We start from the raw sequence: 17,069 nt of genomic DNA on the forward strand, positions 1-17,069 counted from the left end.
AAGGAACTGGCAAAGGAAACATGCAGGAAGAGGTGAAAAGGGGGAGGTAGTAGTAGTAGTAGTAGTAGTAGTAGTAGTAGTAGTAGTAGTAATAGTCGTCATAGTTGTCTTCACATTATAGAGTTTAGGGAATTAAGTGCTGTGAAGATTTTACTAGGACTATCCTAGCATTCCTATTGTTTTACATAACAAAACAGCAATATATTTGAAAAAATATACACTACACATATCATACAGTGACTGTAAAATTAGACATGCAGACTTAACAAAGGACATTGAGTTCCAGCTCATGTTTTAGTGTCTGGAGTAAATAGAAGATACCTTTGGAGAACAAAATCAGCTTCACAAATGCCATACTGATTGATTTCTCTAATCAACCAAGACACATTCTGAGGAAGCTACACATTCATAAGGTCTTGAAATGTTAAAAACAACCATAATGTCTATCCTTGAAAGTAGAAATTTTGGTTCAAATTTGAACGGTAAGAGGAAATGAATTTACATCTGAGACATAACAAGCATCTTCAGGAAACATTTTTATATAAACATTCTTATATTCATTGCATATCAATAACCTTATTTAAACCTTATCAGTATAAAGACATAGCCTGCAAATTGATTATTAAAACAGACTGTAATTAATAATCTGATTATTAAATGTATAATATTATCTCCTTTCATGCAATGGGACTACTGTCTCCAATCCTTACTGCCCTAATCCTCCAAGGCTCCAAAACCTACCCCTGAAAATTGGTGGAGAGTAGGGGTGGGTTTCAAAAATTTTAGCAAGGGGTTCTCTGCCCAGCTGCAGGGTGGGCGTGACCATGGTGGGAGTGGCCAATCGGTCTCCTGCACCATGGCAGGGGGGGCATTTTTGCCTTCCCCCAGGCTCCAGAGGCTTTCCTCGAGCATCTGGGAGGACAAAAACGGTCTCCCTGGCTCCAAAGTTCTTCTGGAAGCCGGAAACGGGCTTGTTTCCAGCCTTCCTGAACTTCTGAGAGGCCCATTTTTTTGCCCTCCCTGAGCCTCCGTGTATGCTTTGCATTTACCTGCATCCAAAATGGGTCATGTGGGGACTCCTGGGAGGGGTGGGGTGGGGTAGGTGAGGCCAGACAGGAGTGGGATTTGGGGGTTCTCTGAATGGTGCAGAATCTTAGCTAGGGGTTCTTCTAGTAGTGGTATTCAGCCGGTTCGCACCGCATCAGATGAACCAGTAGCAAGAATTTGGCATGGGTTGCCGAACTGGTAGTAAGTTCTGGCTGGTCATGCCCCCGATCTGGTCACCCTCCTGCCCGATGCTCACTTACCCCCACCCACCTGACATTCACCTAAGGTATTTCTTTTTTCTCCCTCCCAACAATCAGCTGTACATAGATCAGCTGTGCCAGGATTCCCCTTGCTGAGGCCCAAGAAGGCAAAAAATGGAGGAAGGAGCTCAGCCCCCCCCACCCATTTTTTGCCTTCCTGAGCCCCAGAGGAGCCTTAGGGGAACAAAAATGCCCCCCCCCCGAGGTTCTTCTGAGGCTAGGAAGCTCCCAAAACAGCTTGGAGGGTTGCTGCGAACCCCTCCCATGCTCTGTTTTTTTTTCTTCCTGAGCCGTAGAGGAGCTTTAGGGGAGCAAAAATGTCTCCCAGAGGCTCCTCTGAGGCTAGGAAGCTCCCCAAAATGGATGGGGGATGCAAGCAAAAAAAAAGCCACACCCACCAAGCCATGCCCACAGGACAGGTAGTAAAAACTTTTGAATCCCACCACTGGGTTCTTCCCAACCCCCGTAAACCACCAGCAGCCCACCTCTGGTGGAGAGTATATGTGGCAGGAACTGCTGGAAAAGGAATATTCTGTGAGTCATGAAAATATATGGATTCTGAATCCATTGGTATCCAGTATTGGTTACATTAAAAAAAATTCCAAGTACTCTCAGTGCAAAATGTGGCCTAATACAAAATATTAATTAATTCCATTTATAGTAACTAGTCTTCCTCTATTAGCCATCCACAAATCAGTTAAATTCTTTAAATGTATATATTTAACTGACTCTGTTTCAGAAGACTTTTGTTAAATATATTTAACAATATATATTAATAAAATACATGTTTCTAGACTGAGTGGTCCCTGAGCTCTTTAACAGGGCTTTATATCTTCAAAACTGTTTGTATAAATTAATTGTCTCATACATTTCTTCTAGAATTCATAGGGTAATCAACAGATGTTCATCACTAAAATTATAAGTCTCCAGATACAGGTATTGCTAACTGTTGAATTACAAGCGTACATCATAGCCATTTATTTATTCCCAAGTGTTTCATGAAAGGAACATTGGATTAGAACATTGAAGACTGGATTAGAGGACAGAAATGGTTTTTGAGACATAAATTGAGATGAAGGCTTGAATTGGGTTGAAACCTATTAAAAGAAAATGAAAACCTATGTTGTTAGACAGAACAAAGTGAACACTTACAGATTTTATTGTATGCGCATGACCCATTGAGACAAAGTCAACAATTGGAATCAGTTGTACAAAGAGAAGCACATTTCATAACCTACAGTATGAAGCTGGATTATGTTCTGATAATCATAGATAATACTCCCTTTCCTACATTGCAAGAAACTGTAATTGGTCAAAACTAGAAGCAGACTCTTCTAAAGTCTTCCATGGATCTAAGCCAAAGAAGAGAATGTAAAATTGTGGCTATTTTTCATCTATTAAATGTTAAACCAAATTTGTTTGGTGTCATTTAGTTTGGTAATGAAACATTTACAAGGAAACAACCAGAGAACACTGAAGACCAAACAAACCAAATTTAGATGTAAGGGTGAATGTAATTATAACGTCATAAAACTGTAAATCTAGCCTTTATTTATGTATTTAATATTGAATATCATAGTATGAGATAATTTTATGGTCCAAAGCTGGTTTCAATTGTTGAAAAGTATTTTAGCAAAACTTTCATTTTGTGGTGGTGCTCACTGAAAAGATTACCAATCATTTATCAAGTTTAATTCTGACAAACTCAGTTATCATCAATCGGCTGATGTTGATTATCTTCTACCACAATCTGTTTCTCTTCCAATGAAATATATTTCCACTTATCCAAAATAAAGAACAAGATGTGCTCTTAGCTTTTCTGTTTAATAAGAATACCTTTTCAAATTCTTTCATCAGATATTTACTTATATTGTTCCAGTTAACCTGGTGCTTAAACTATTTTACAATAACAATTTTAACTAATGAATTGTCCCAAGCTACAAACTCAAGAAAGTCTGTAGAGAGAAGAATATAAAACTGACAGAAATAATATAGAAATATTTTTTCAGTGTATCTTTCAAATACTAAAAAAGCTGATCGATTCATAAAAGGAGTTCCATGAAACTCACTCATATTCTGTTTTCCTATGTATATTTTGGATAAAAAATTTAAAAAAAACAGAACCTATATAGCTTAGAGACAAAAGAAGGACTAATCATAAATACATTGCTTCATGAGAAGATCTCATTATTTTACAATTTAATCTCTGCCTGCAATTTTTGTGAGTATGCACTATAATCACATTTAACCTTGAGGAAATCCAGCATCTGGTACATGCTGTCAGCAGGGACACCTTATACTATTAAATGTGAAAAACTATCTCTGCCTTTATACTTGCTGTGAAGACAACAACAGCTCAAAAAATTACTTATATGCTTCTAAGCTTTTTGTTTATGTGACTGATTCTTGATCCTCAGTTATTGTCAGTGTTACCTTGCTAACTTACTTTATCTTTGTGTTGGTTCAGATTCCAATGACAGAGACAAGCAAGCTTCACAAAATATTTTTGAAGTTATGGATGAAAGGGTTCAAACCTAGCTTGATTTTTGCATCTGCTGCTTCATTCTTTTTTGCCTTTCCCATGGTGACTTTCATTCCACAAATCTTTGATGAGAACATAAGAATAGGTATAACTATGAGCTATCCAACAATTTGTTTGCTGATACTGTTTTTAAAAGAAATATCATGATTCCTAGAAAACAGAAGGTCATTTGTATTTTGTCCTCAGTCTATAGCACTTCTTATCAGGAAGAATAAAGAACCTAATGAAAGCTCCAGATAGTAATCAGCTGGATATTGGGTTCTAGTTCAATTTTATGTTTATGATTAAGAAAAATAATAGCATAAAGAACCTCCAGGCCTTTGAAATATATCCAAATATTAATATCCTCCTCTATAGTGATAATTCGGTTCACCAAGGATCTTAGTATTGATGGTTTATATCAATTATATCATTCTTATATAGTTTACAGGTCATTCTTTCCTAAATTATTGTTCTATTTAAACATATTGGAGATCAACTATACATTAATTATATCTCCTTTGTTTATGTATTTTTCATAGCAGTTTCCATTAGTATGTTACATTACAGGTAGTTAAAATTAGGAACAATGAAGTTTTAATAATATATAATGTGTTTTAGATTTCCAATAGCTTTAGAAATGAACAAGGAGCTAATGAAAGATTTAAAATATCAGTGGCTGAGTCTGATGTAAAACACATGGATACAGTTGATAGCTCTCATGGTACTTACTATATCCTGAAAACATTATGTTTTATAGCACCATTACTTTGCATCAAATTTTTAACTAATATAATTTGGTTAACCCGTTCAATAACCGTATATTAGCCATTATTATTCTCAAAAGCAAGTCAATGGCTAAAAGAGATCCACCTGACTGGGGAATGATGCCAACAAATTTGATCAATGAAAGAAATACAAAATATATATTATTAATGTGCTTGTTTTAAATATTTTACTATGTTTTTTGATGTGGAAAATTCAGAATGTTTTCTCCAAATATTTAGGTCAGACTTTGTTTTATGATTACAATAATCAGTATAATGTTGGTGAGTTTTAAATAAGCTCTGTCGCTGTAATAATTCAAACACCATTTAGGTAAATTTCACTAATAGATTATGGCTTGTTATGCATGCATATATTAGTGCAAGTGAAAAGAATGTAACATAAATGTCAGTATGGTATTGTCAAAGACTAGTTCATATAGCCAAAGCTGCTATAATTTATAACTGCAAGTTGCATCTATAACTTTTTTTATTGGGGCAAGAATATCCTTGAGTATTTTATGAAATAAAGAAGTCTACTAATCAAAATAATTAACAGGTTATATTCTAATTCATTATAAGCCATCAAATGCCATTGCTACCATTGGTTTCACATAAATAATGGCCCTATCCATTATTTATTAAATTACTTTCTGTAAATCCAGATACTTAGTTTATGCTGAGATTGTTTTCCTTCCTCTGTTCTTATATAGTCTTCCCATCAACATGACCCTATTTTAGCACTCATTTCAGGTATGGATTCAACTGAAATTCATACAAAATTACATGCTTCCAATTCATAAAGCGCCTCAATTTTCATAGAACTCCCTCCAAATCTTTTAGTAATTTTTTGTCCATGCATAATTCCCTTTTACAATGAAGTGATTTTAGTAATTAATGAAAAGTGATGAATCTAAGAAAGAAGTATTTAACAATGTTATTACTATTGTTTTAATTTTACCACTCTGAATGGTTTTAGCAGATATGAGCATCTGCTGATGTAATTTTTGGAAAACCCATAGAAATTTAAATCAATTCCTAATTTATACAGAATTTCAAATGGACAAGTATGGAAGAGCTAAGTGCTTTTGAATATACCTTCTACTGGAGATTCTCATCTAGAATTATGTCTTTCACTGTCCTAGGGATTTTGCCAATGGACTTATTTGGAGGTGAAGCAAATCAATTCAGAGAATTTCCCATAATTGCTTCCCTAAACAAGTAGTTACTATAACTTTCAGATATTTATGGGTATAATAATGGAAATATTAATAATGTTAATAAAAATATCTGGAGTAATATGAAGCTTAACGATGGGGTGACATTTACCCATGTAGAAGGGATTGTCTCTTTTAAAAATCCAGAAAAAACATGAACACTTTTAACATGAAACTTGGTATGTATAGTAAAATTGAAAGATGACAATTGTCAACTAGACAACTCTCAAAAACCCTTTAAGGTTCTTGTTCTTAAACCTGATACAAAATTCAGAAGCAAAATTTTACATAGACCACAGGAACTGCCAAAAAATGAAATATTACAGTAGTATCAACTGCTAAGCACAGGCAACACTGAAAACAATGCATAGCTTAACACAAAACTATTATTGTAGTTATGTGGCAAATTAAATCTTTTCATCATACTCCAACACTAATTTAAAAAATAAGAATATGGTGAGTTCCTAGCTAAAATAAAACAAAATTAAAATATGACAAGTGTGGAATGAGCTCAGCAAGCTACCCCAAAGAATTCAATTTTATTCAAAAATGTCCTTGAACAGGGACACTATGCTTGTTCCTTCTCATGTACACTGTAATCCTTGCCAATGAAATTAGTGTCCATTGATTTCCTAATTCCCTGACAAAAGTGTCAAAATGGAAGAGATAAATGAAAATGCTATTGACCTCTGTTCTGTACATTTTCTGCACCTGTCTACATATGAGATAGCTTCATTTAATGCTTTTAAAAGTTAAAAGTTCCAATCCCCAAGAACTAAACAAGACAGATTAGATAATCTCTTATGGCTTACTGGGCTACCTGCCCTGACATTTAATTTTATATTTTAAAAAAGGAATTAGGAGTTGGCATGCTACAAAGCAAGCCAATAGCTTCTGACATTACCTTCATCTAAAACATTAAAACAGGTCCCACGTACAATCTTAGGTAATAAAGATGGTGGCTGGCCATAGCTCAGTACTTTGGAAATCTGTCTGCCTCCACAGAAAAAAGTACAAATATAAACCAGGATAATGGACAAAATTAGAAAAAATGAGAGGGACAACCTCAACCTATCTTGTATGGTATATAAGTGTTTTGTGACTGGCTGTATCAAAAATGGCAAGCAGGGGTACCCACAACATGTTCATGAACTTGCAAAATGTTGTTTTGGAAAAAAACCTGAAAACGTCCAATCATTCCAGGTTTTATTTCTATCTAACTGTAGATGACATGAAGCAGCCAAGCAAACCTGTTCTTTTACATTTCAAGGAAAATATGTGTTCCGTTTCATGCATACTTCCATGAGGTATCTTTGTATGTTATTGGTAATAGCTTACAATTATATAGACACTCACTCATACTTCACTGAATGGAGAGTTACTGTTAGGGATACACCCTAGCAGAATCTGCACAGCAGTCAGGCAGGCAGGCAAAATATGTGAGATAAACGTTTTTTGTAGCTTACACTCAGTAAAACAGATACACAGTGCTAATTAAATAGTTTATTCCGGTAAGAGTTATAGCATAGTCAAAACAGTCCATATATCATTCACTAGTTCAGTCCATCCAGGGATTATTCAGTTGCAAATTCCAGTGTCGAAAAAGAGAGGTCAGTAAACTTACAAATATCAGTCCAGTAATATATCTCCTCGCAGTAGAGATATGAAGAACTCAAAAACTCCTCTCTTCCTTCAGTAACTCAGCAGTAGGGGAAACACGCAGTTAACAAACCATCAATCCATGCAATCCAGTAATTGTCAGCAATCAATCAGGTTCTCTTGCTCCCTCTTATGGTGGTTTCACACCACACCCAAAATTACATGCTTTGCAGTTTTAAAGTGACACACACTTAAACTTACAATCATAGTTTATATATATTATTTTACCCAAACTACGTTAGGTAACCTATGTTATTCCTAACAGTTACATATAGAGGAATCCAGTACTATTAAAACCTTTTAAGCATAAATATTTTTTTAAAAAAAACAGATAACTTCCGGGGTAGGTTTCTACCGGTTCTGTCCAGCTCTGTAGAACCAGTAGCTCTGAAGAGCAGCAGACATAGAACCAGTTCTATGTCTGCTGATGTTTTTGCCCACCCACCCACCTGGGCTCTTACCTGATCTTTATTTCCTGATTTTTCAACTTCAGCTGCTGAACGAGGCACAGCTGCAGTTAAAAAAGCAGGAAAAGAGGGCTGTTTCAAAGGCTGCTTCTCTTCATGCAGCATGCTGATGACGATTTACAGGCATGTGGCTCGCAGCATGCAGGGAAGCAAATCATAAATCACCGAACCTCATAAATCCCGAACCCATAGTTAACCCTGTCATATCCCACCCTTGGATAACCTCCTACTCAGTTCCAATGTATCATTCTTGAATTTTGAACTATACAACTATACAATTGTAAAACAATCCTTTCTCCTTTGCTTTTCAATGAATTTGTTTGATTACAAAATAAATAAATTATAATGTTCTTATATATTATAAGGTTCTATTTTTATAAGATGAAATTGCAATTGTCTTTTGTGCTGCCTACATTTTTACTTAAAGCACTTTATAATGTCATATTTCCCCCCTTACATCCTCAAAAGAAATTGGTTGAAGAAATATAAACCATGCTTCCTTATAAGCTTCCTCATTTTAATTTAATTAAAACAATTCTGCATTAACGAGGCAACCATTAAAATGACTTTGGATTTCAATTGCAGGTCATATTAATTATTAAAATGTTTTAAAGTGTTCTCTTAAAATAATTTAAATGACTTTATCATTTTTAGCATTATTAGTTTGTAGCGACAAGTTTAAAACTTCCTGTAATAAAAGGATGAAAAATGATTCTGTTACATTAAGAATAAATGTAACATTTCCTGCTTGCAAATTAAGTTTCTTTTTCTTTCTCTGGTATCTACGGTATGTCATTATGAAAGAGGAAAAAGGACTAAATACACAAAAGAAAGCAAAGCCTTTTCTTAAGGTAGAAGATGAAAATTAAAACTCTGTTCTCAAGAGCATTCTGTGTTATCAGTATCCTGTATGTATATTGCAATGGTGGGTTAAAAGACTGTAGAACTCCTAGATTGTATAGGAGTTTCATGAGTATGCTTGGAGTAAAACCATGCTTAGATTGAGCTTATAGCATACTTCCCAAATTTTGTCCAAATTGACTAGTATTGTCTATGCCATTAGCATGGAAGGCTATACAGATAGGTACTTCTCAATTTACAACCATTCAAAATTACAATGGCTTTTAAAAAGATACTTACAACATCCATGAAGTTATGACCCTCAGCCCCAGCCCCTGTACTCATATAAACCTATGTCAAGTGCTTGACAACCAGTTTACATTTATGACTGGTTGCAGCGTCATGCTATCATATGACCACAATTTGTCATTTCTTTGCAAGTTTCTGATGGGTTTTGCCAGTTTCTGGCAAAAAAAATGCCCGTTCAAAATAATGCATTATTTTGAATCACCATGTGATTTGCTTTATGACTGCAGTGATTCACTTTACCATAACTGTAAAAAACATTGAATCTAGTCTTCAGATGCCTTGACTTATGACTGCAATGACTTACAACCGCAATTCCAGACCCCATTATGGTTGTAAGTGAAGGACTACCTATATGTCACTGTATGACTATGTCTGGTATAACCTAGTCTACACTTTTTCTAACTTATTAAAAATCATTATGGGAAATAACATGATAGGCAGCAGAGGTCAATATCAATGTGTCCATCTGGGGACAATCAAAGTGCACCAAAACTTGCTACACTTCTGCAGCAACAAATATGACTGGAAATGTATAGGCCAGGAAACAGATCTTTCTGAATTATGATTAGTAAGATTTATTCAAAAAAAAGGTAAAAGTGAAAACACAAGAATTGTGATCAATACTGTTGCTTTCAGTATAATATCAGTATGTGCCACTCACAGCAATGGTGCAGGGCATGAATTAATAAATAAAATTAAAGGCAGAAAACCAAGTTGTGTAAATAAGAAAAAAGGGAAGGATGTGTTAGAGCTAAATGAAGATTCTGGGAAGCAAATGAATACATACCGGGAATTGAATGTTTAGGTTTAATTTTTAATGAAAGAGTTGAAATCTATGATGAAAAGTATTAATTGGTTTCATTTAGCTCTTGTTGAGCCATGGCAGTCAACCTCCCTCAGCCCCATTCACCTCACAAGATTGTTATAGAGAATTAGGAGATGAGAGTCTTATGTATGCCATTTAAAAATAATTAAAAAAATAAAAGAAAAGAAAAGTGGCACATCACCATCACCTTCACTATCATAATGATGCAAGAATACATGCAGGCTTGATGACATGTAATGCTCCAGTGAATGGTGATCATAAAAGAATCAGAAATAAAGTTGGGAGAAAAATATGGAATGCCTGAACGAATGTGATTTTGGGGGAAAAAAATTGTGTAATATGGATGGATGGGAAGAATGAAACAAATACAGAAAAAAAACTGACTGGGTTGTTTAGAATCCTCCAAATAATTACTGTTCAGTGAGAATCTGCTTAAAGAAAAATGTAGGTTTTTTTTAATGCATGATTTACGGTACTCATATTTACAGTGCAAAAGAATGAATATAATCTCAAATATGGCTTCAAAACATAATTCTTTGATAGTATATGAAAAACAATTGAGAGATTAGTGAAAGTATAGGTTTTACATAAACTTCTGTAAAGCCTTGATTCAGTGGTACACGACAAACTACTCCTAAAACCAAAATCTTATGGTATTTCTGGACACCTGCATAACTGGATAGAAGCATTCCTGTCAAACAGACAATAAATGTTCAAAATTGGGAGCATCCTACCAAATCCTGTACCTGTCAACAGTGGTGTCTCCCAAGGCAGTGTTCTAGGACCATCTCTCTTCACACTCTACATAAATGACCTCTGTGATCATATTAAGAGCAACTGTGTTCTTTTCGCTGATGATGTAAACCTTGGAGTACTCATCTCTAATGATAGCCAAAAAGGCATTAAGAGTTGTTAACCTAATCCTGCGTAGCTTTTTTTCTGGTAATATCACACTACTAACTAGAGCATACAAAACATTTGCTAGACCAATACTTGAATACAGTTCATCAGTCTGGAACCCGCATTAAGTATCTGATATTAACACAGTGCAGAAAGTCCAGAAATATTTCACAAGAAGAGTTCTCCACTCCTCTACTCGTTGCAGAATACCTTATGCCATCAGAGTTGAAATTCTAGACCTAGAAAACCTAGAACTACGCCACCTTCGATCCGATCTAAGTATAGTATATAAAATCATACATTGCAATGTCCTACCTGTCAATGAATACTTCAGCTTTAACCATAACAACACAAGAGCACACAATAGATACAAACTCAAGTTAACCGCATCAAACTTGATTGTAGGAAATACGACTTCAGCAACAGAGTAGTCAATGTCTGGAATACACTACCTGACTCTGTGGTTTCTTCACCAAACCCCCAAAACTTTAACCTTAGACTGTCTACTATTGACCTCACCCCTTTCCTAAGAGGTCTGTAGGGGGTGTGCATAAGCGCACAAACGTGCCTACCGTCCCTCTCCTATTGTTTCTTTTTATTTTTCTTATATGTATCCATTTCATGTATTCATAACCATGCTTATACTTATACCTGTTATCTAATAATAGCTTGACAAAATAAATAAATAAAATAAAATAAAATAAATTTATCCCCAGATGAGAACAAACATAACCTGCAATGTACAAAGAATTTCTGGTTTATAATAGAAAAGATAGGAAAATGGGAATTCCAGGAAATGCTGTATATCAAAAGTGAGTTCTACTTATACTGCAGTCAATGTTTCAATTATTGCATTCCATCCTCCATCGACTTTACATGAGAGAAAAGAATGTTTCTCCTTCGTTGTGATATGGTAGGTGGAGTGGAGGTCCTATTTCCATCTGTCCCTTGATATGATCAGTCAGATCAGGCTGTTTTCTTCTCAGCTATGGATTGACTTCCAGATAGAATGAATAAAAGTGAAAGTAAGGAAAAAGAATATGAAAATATAATAAAAAATTATTACAGATGGAATGTCTATAGAGATTCTCAGTCATCCTGATCATAGTTGTCTCAATGGCGCTTTTTTCAAAAGGCAACTGGGCTGCTTTTTCCTTGAGGAAGAAGACATTTCATTTCTTCTCCAAGAAGCTTCATCAATTGTGACTGGATCCATCCTTTCTGGACCCAAGCTTCCTGGATGAGAAGCAACAGAGAAAAAACAATCCAGTTGCCTTTTTAAAAAGTACCTTTGAGATATTACAAAGGGCCACAGATGCTGTGGCGTTATGCTAATGAAGTATGAAAAGAAATATTTGCTGGAATGATGTTGTGGAAGAGACTGTGGATTAGAAAAACAAATAAGAGAATGCTAGTTGAAAAACAAGGATGAGATAAAGAGAGTGCATTATGTGTGTAATCAAGAAGGGCAAATGTGGTTAAGATTAAAAGAGGCAAGGAAAATATAAAGGGATTTTGATGGAAAGAAAAAAAATTATGGTTAAAAAGAAGTTAAGGAGTCTTGAGTACTATGAATGGAATTACAAATAAAATTGATAAAATGATAGGGTTAAAATAAAGTGAAGGAATGCTACAAGGAGTATTTTAGAAATTTGCATGAGAATAAAAGTGATATGGAGTAGAAAAGAATGCTATAAATATTAGTGTTCAAGAAAAACATACAAAGTTATAAGTGCTATGAGAATGTTTAAAAATGGCAAGAGTTGTAGATGATATAAATGGAGAAAAATAAAAATATGGATTCAGTGCTTGTGGAGTGGCTACGCAACTTGTTTAATCTGATATATCTGTGCCTGGTGATTGGAATCCACTTACTGTTCCTCATGAACAAAAGATGAGTAGCAAGAATGAATGCAAAAACAATGTATGAATTAGTTTGTTGAATGTACTGGGAAGATTGGCAAAATTCTGATTGATAGGATACAAGTGGCAATGAGCTAAATTTGGCAAAGCAATTAAGCTTTTGTGCCACACAGAAATGAACAGGCCAGATTTTTGCTCTTATGTATTCGTTGATTTAGATAAAGCATAAAATTAAAAAATAAATAAGCGTCAATTATGTCATATTTTATGTGAATACAATCTTAACATTTGATTGCTGGGCAGTATTTGCCAAAGACAAAAGAGGCATGAGAATGAATGAAATGCACAAGGAATGGTTCGTGAGTGAGCACGGAATAAGGCAAGAATGTGATAAAATATGTAATATATTTATGTATAAACATGATAGTGATGATACTTATGTGGAAATCTGAATGGACACCTTGTTTTGTATGCAACCGATATCTTATTATTGGCTGAGAACCCAAATGAGTCACACCAAATGTCAGATGGACTGTATGATGCAACAAGGAACATGAACCAGGAAAAAATGTGCTTGACAGGAAAATGGATTGAATGCCTCCAAGTCATGCATAAATGACCATTAATTGAATTTGTGATCTTGGTAGAATATTTTCTGAAACATGGCTTGGGAAACTTGAAGATGTTCAAAAGTTGGGAAAGTAATGAGCTGTACTGTGTATATTCTGTTGTGAGGAACTGTTCATTGAAAAACACAAAAAGGATGTGTGCTTCTGCCTACTTTGTAATGATGAATTATACATGTAGCATAAATCTAAGCTGAATACAAAGAGAATGGGGTACTTAAAAATGAGAAGAGATAGGATTATGGATGACTGTGCACTGAATCAATATAAATATTAAAGTTAAGTGCCAGTACAAACAAAGTACATTAAGGTGTTTTGGTCATGCAGAGAGAATACAATCAAACTGCAAAGCAAGTGTGAAGGAAGAGTGAATGGGCTAAGAGGAAAAGGAAGACTGAGAAAGCTATATTTGCATGAAGTAGATGAAATATCCAAAAACAAAGAAGAAACTTGGAGAACCAAAGATAATACATGAAGTACTGTACAGGTAGTCCTTGACCACAACTGAGATAATAATTTCCATTACTAAGCAAGATGGTTGTTAAGAGAGTTGCTTCCAATATTACCTCTTTTTTTTTGCCATGATCGTTAAGCAAGTCACTGCAGTTGTTATGGTGTGCTTATCAGGTTATTAAATGCATCATGTGATTATTAAGCAATTCCATCTTTCCCTGTTGACTTTGCTTCTTGGAAGCTGGCTTGGAAGGTCATAAATGATGATCCCATGACTCCAGAATGCTGCAACTGATGCCCAAGTTTTGATCACTTGACTGGAGATCAATAAATAAATATGATCATAAAATGCAAGGACTGATTATAAGTCATATTTTTCGGTGTCGTCGTACTTTTGGTCGCTAAAAGAATGATTACATGTTGAGGACTATCTGTATTTGGCATAAATGCAAGGATGGCTTGCAAGGACCAAAAAGAATTGTGAATGGCATCGACTAAATTTAACTATATTTCCTGTCTTTAATTTCTTACTCAATTTCAGTTTATATGTAGCCAACGTAGCCATAGACTGTCTTGACAGATCTATAATCTCCTGGCAAATGGCAAATTTCTGGTTATTCCCCTCCAGCACTGTATATTATCTGTTGTGCACATTGGGCTGTTTTTATATAAGGAAAAAGGTGAATTCCCTAACTTTTCTCAAGTTCTGAAGAGGCAGGGGAAGAATTCTTTGTTTTTTAAACTGTGCTAAATCCAGTTGAGGGTTTTAATTTTCACTTCAAAAAGATGGAAAACCATGTCACTGATTTTCAGGAGGAATAATCAGATGTGGCTCTGAGATCTGAAAAAAAGTTGGAGTTGGGTGCAAGATTATATTAACACTGATTTTTATCCTGCAGGAACATGCTGTTTCTAGATTGTTTTAAAAATTAAAGAGACCGGAAAAAAAACCAAATTTATTTTTCAATCTGATTATGAGTCTGAGTAGATTTTGTATGATCTCATCATTTTTGTAAAAAAAAAGAAGAAGAAGAGGAGGTGCTTGTAAGGCATTCAAGATTCATGAGGCAGTGTCCTCAAAAGCCAGGAAGGTGCGCATCAAAGCAAACAGGTGTTTCCAACAAACATACTTTCCCCCAATGTTTGAGTAAACCACCCCATCCCAGGTGTTCTTTGTCAGGAGGGACGGGGCTGCTTACTCATGAGCAACCTCACCAACCTTCTCTGTGCATCCCTCTGCTCCATTTTCTGTGCCTGCAGATTGGGTGGGGCAGCAGCTGTTGCTCATTGGAGGAAATCTGTAGTCTGTTGTCACTGCTGGACTTTCACAATTACTCCTCTCTAGTAGACAGCTCCAGTCTGATTGGTCGATCGCTTCTCCCAAAGCTGAACAGGCCTCAGCCCCTGGACTATCTGGGCATTGGGGGGTGGGGTTTGCTATTCCCATAGGATGGCCCGGGTTCCACTTTCTCCTCCTCTTGAGGCCTAACAGGATCATCACACTGAGTTCCAACAGGTCCAACAGGGCCATCACACTGAGGTCCAACAGGTCCAATAGGCCAACACACATGCTCTAATAGCCATTCAAACTCTGAGGCCAGTTATCCAGACCTACCCAGAGGTGTGTGATAAAGATTAAACAAGAAGGAACTCCATAGATTGGAGATCTTTGCCAAGAAACAAGCCTGCAGAAGAACTAATGTTGAGAAGTTAAATATTTCAGCTACATATTGGGTGGAAGCTCAGTGTGGCCAATTTATTGGTGTCACTGGCATTCCTTTGGAGCATAAGCTGAGAATAACTTTTTAAGTCTCAGTTCTGTGATGTTAACCCTGCTGTGCCAAGTTTTGGACTCTGGGTTTGAACTCACTGATTCTCTTGTCTTGTCTGTTGGATTTTTGCTTGTGTATTGGATCCCTGCTCCCTATCGGAAGAACTTAACTGAAGATAGGTGACAAAGCCTACATATAAGTTACTACTCCTATGTTTTGATACTTGGCCTCTTTCTCCTGCTTCTACAGGCTATCCTGCTTCTATAATCAAATGACTATTTGGCCATATTGTTGGCCTTAAGAAGTTCCTGATCTATATTGGCATAATAATCCTCTCTATCTTACATTACAATACACTAAATCATAATGTAGTTTAGTTGCTTTTGTTTTACATAGAAATCATGCCCAACTATTACTTTACAGTTTAGCATTGAAAGAAGCCTTCTAAAAATTGGTTAATTTTTTTCAGTAACTCTAGAAAGCATGTTAATCATGAGGGATATGGAAGTTTTAATTAAGCAACTCCGACAGTGTTATTCCTTCCCCTTTTTTGGTTTAGCAGTTTGGATAAACCCAGCCATTGTGGTTTATTTAGCAGGTAAATATTGGCTGAATGTAACATTCCAAGTCAGCCACTATTTCTCTGCTTTTTATTAAAGAGTCTGATCACAGTATTTTCAATAAATACTCAAGAGCACAAATAATTTATTTTCAATAAAAAGCTGAAAGTACACATCTTCCATTAAAACCAACCTTGATTCATCTTGTCCTGATTGAGCAAACCCTTCTTCCTCATTTTACATCCTTTGGCATAGTCTAGGAAAAGTATCCCAGGCAAAACCTTAAAGACAAAAGTCACATTTATCCAGCCACAAGTAAAAGACATTTGCTGCTCCTATAACCTTTCAGACCTATTAAAAGATCACTGGCATGCATCCATAACAGAAAGTAATCTTAAAGCTCCAGTCTAGACATTATCTTATCTAAAAGCCTCTTAGGTCATTATATATTCAAAGGCATTATCCAAATTTTTCTTGGCTCTTCAGATATATTAGTCTGATTATTTTATTACAGCATCTCATTGATCACAGAATAAAAATACCAGAACTACCTAATGGCTTCAAGCCACAGTGATGTAACCAAGTGTTCCATCTGTGATCAAAGTGTAAAAAAAAACTAGCCATACTTGCTAGGGAGACAATACATTCATTCAAAATAATACCAGGATCTTTATTTAGAAAAATGAAGGAAGGTGATAAAGAAAATATAACTAATTCAAGAATACATGAACTCCATTCATTACATTTCTTATAACCGTGAGAGAATCATAAAATGTTAAGAATTGAAACAGATCAAGCAAATCTGCCCAGGGCTGCTTTTCAGAGTGAAATGGATGGCTTTTAAATTAAATACATAAATAAACAATAAACATAGTCTCTGAACAGTTACATTGTAAACAAATGGTTTTAAGTTGAGGACTACCTATACTAATAATACTACAGTATATATAGCAAGGTGTCCAACCTTGGCAACTTTAAATCCTAT

This window comes from Pseudonaja textilis, chromosome 1 (assembly GCF_049901715.1).
Source record: "Pseudonaja textilis isolate UNSWEBS1 chromosome 1, rPseTex1.2, whole genome shotgun sequence".
NCBI classification, from domain to species: Eukaryota; Metazoa; Chordata; class Lepidosauria; order Squamata; family Elapidae; genus Pseudonaja; species Pseudonaja textilis.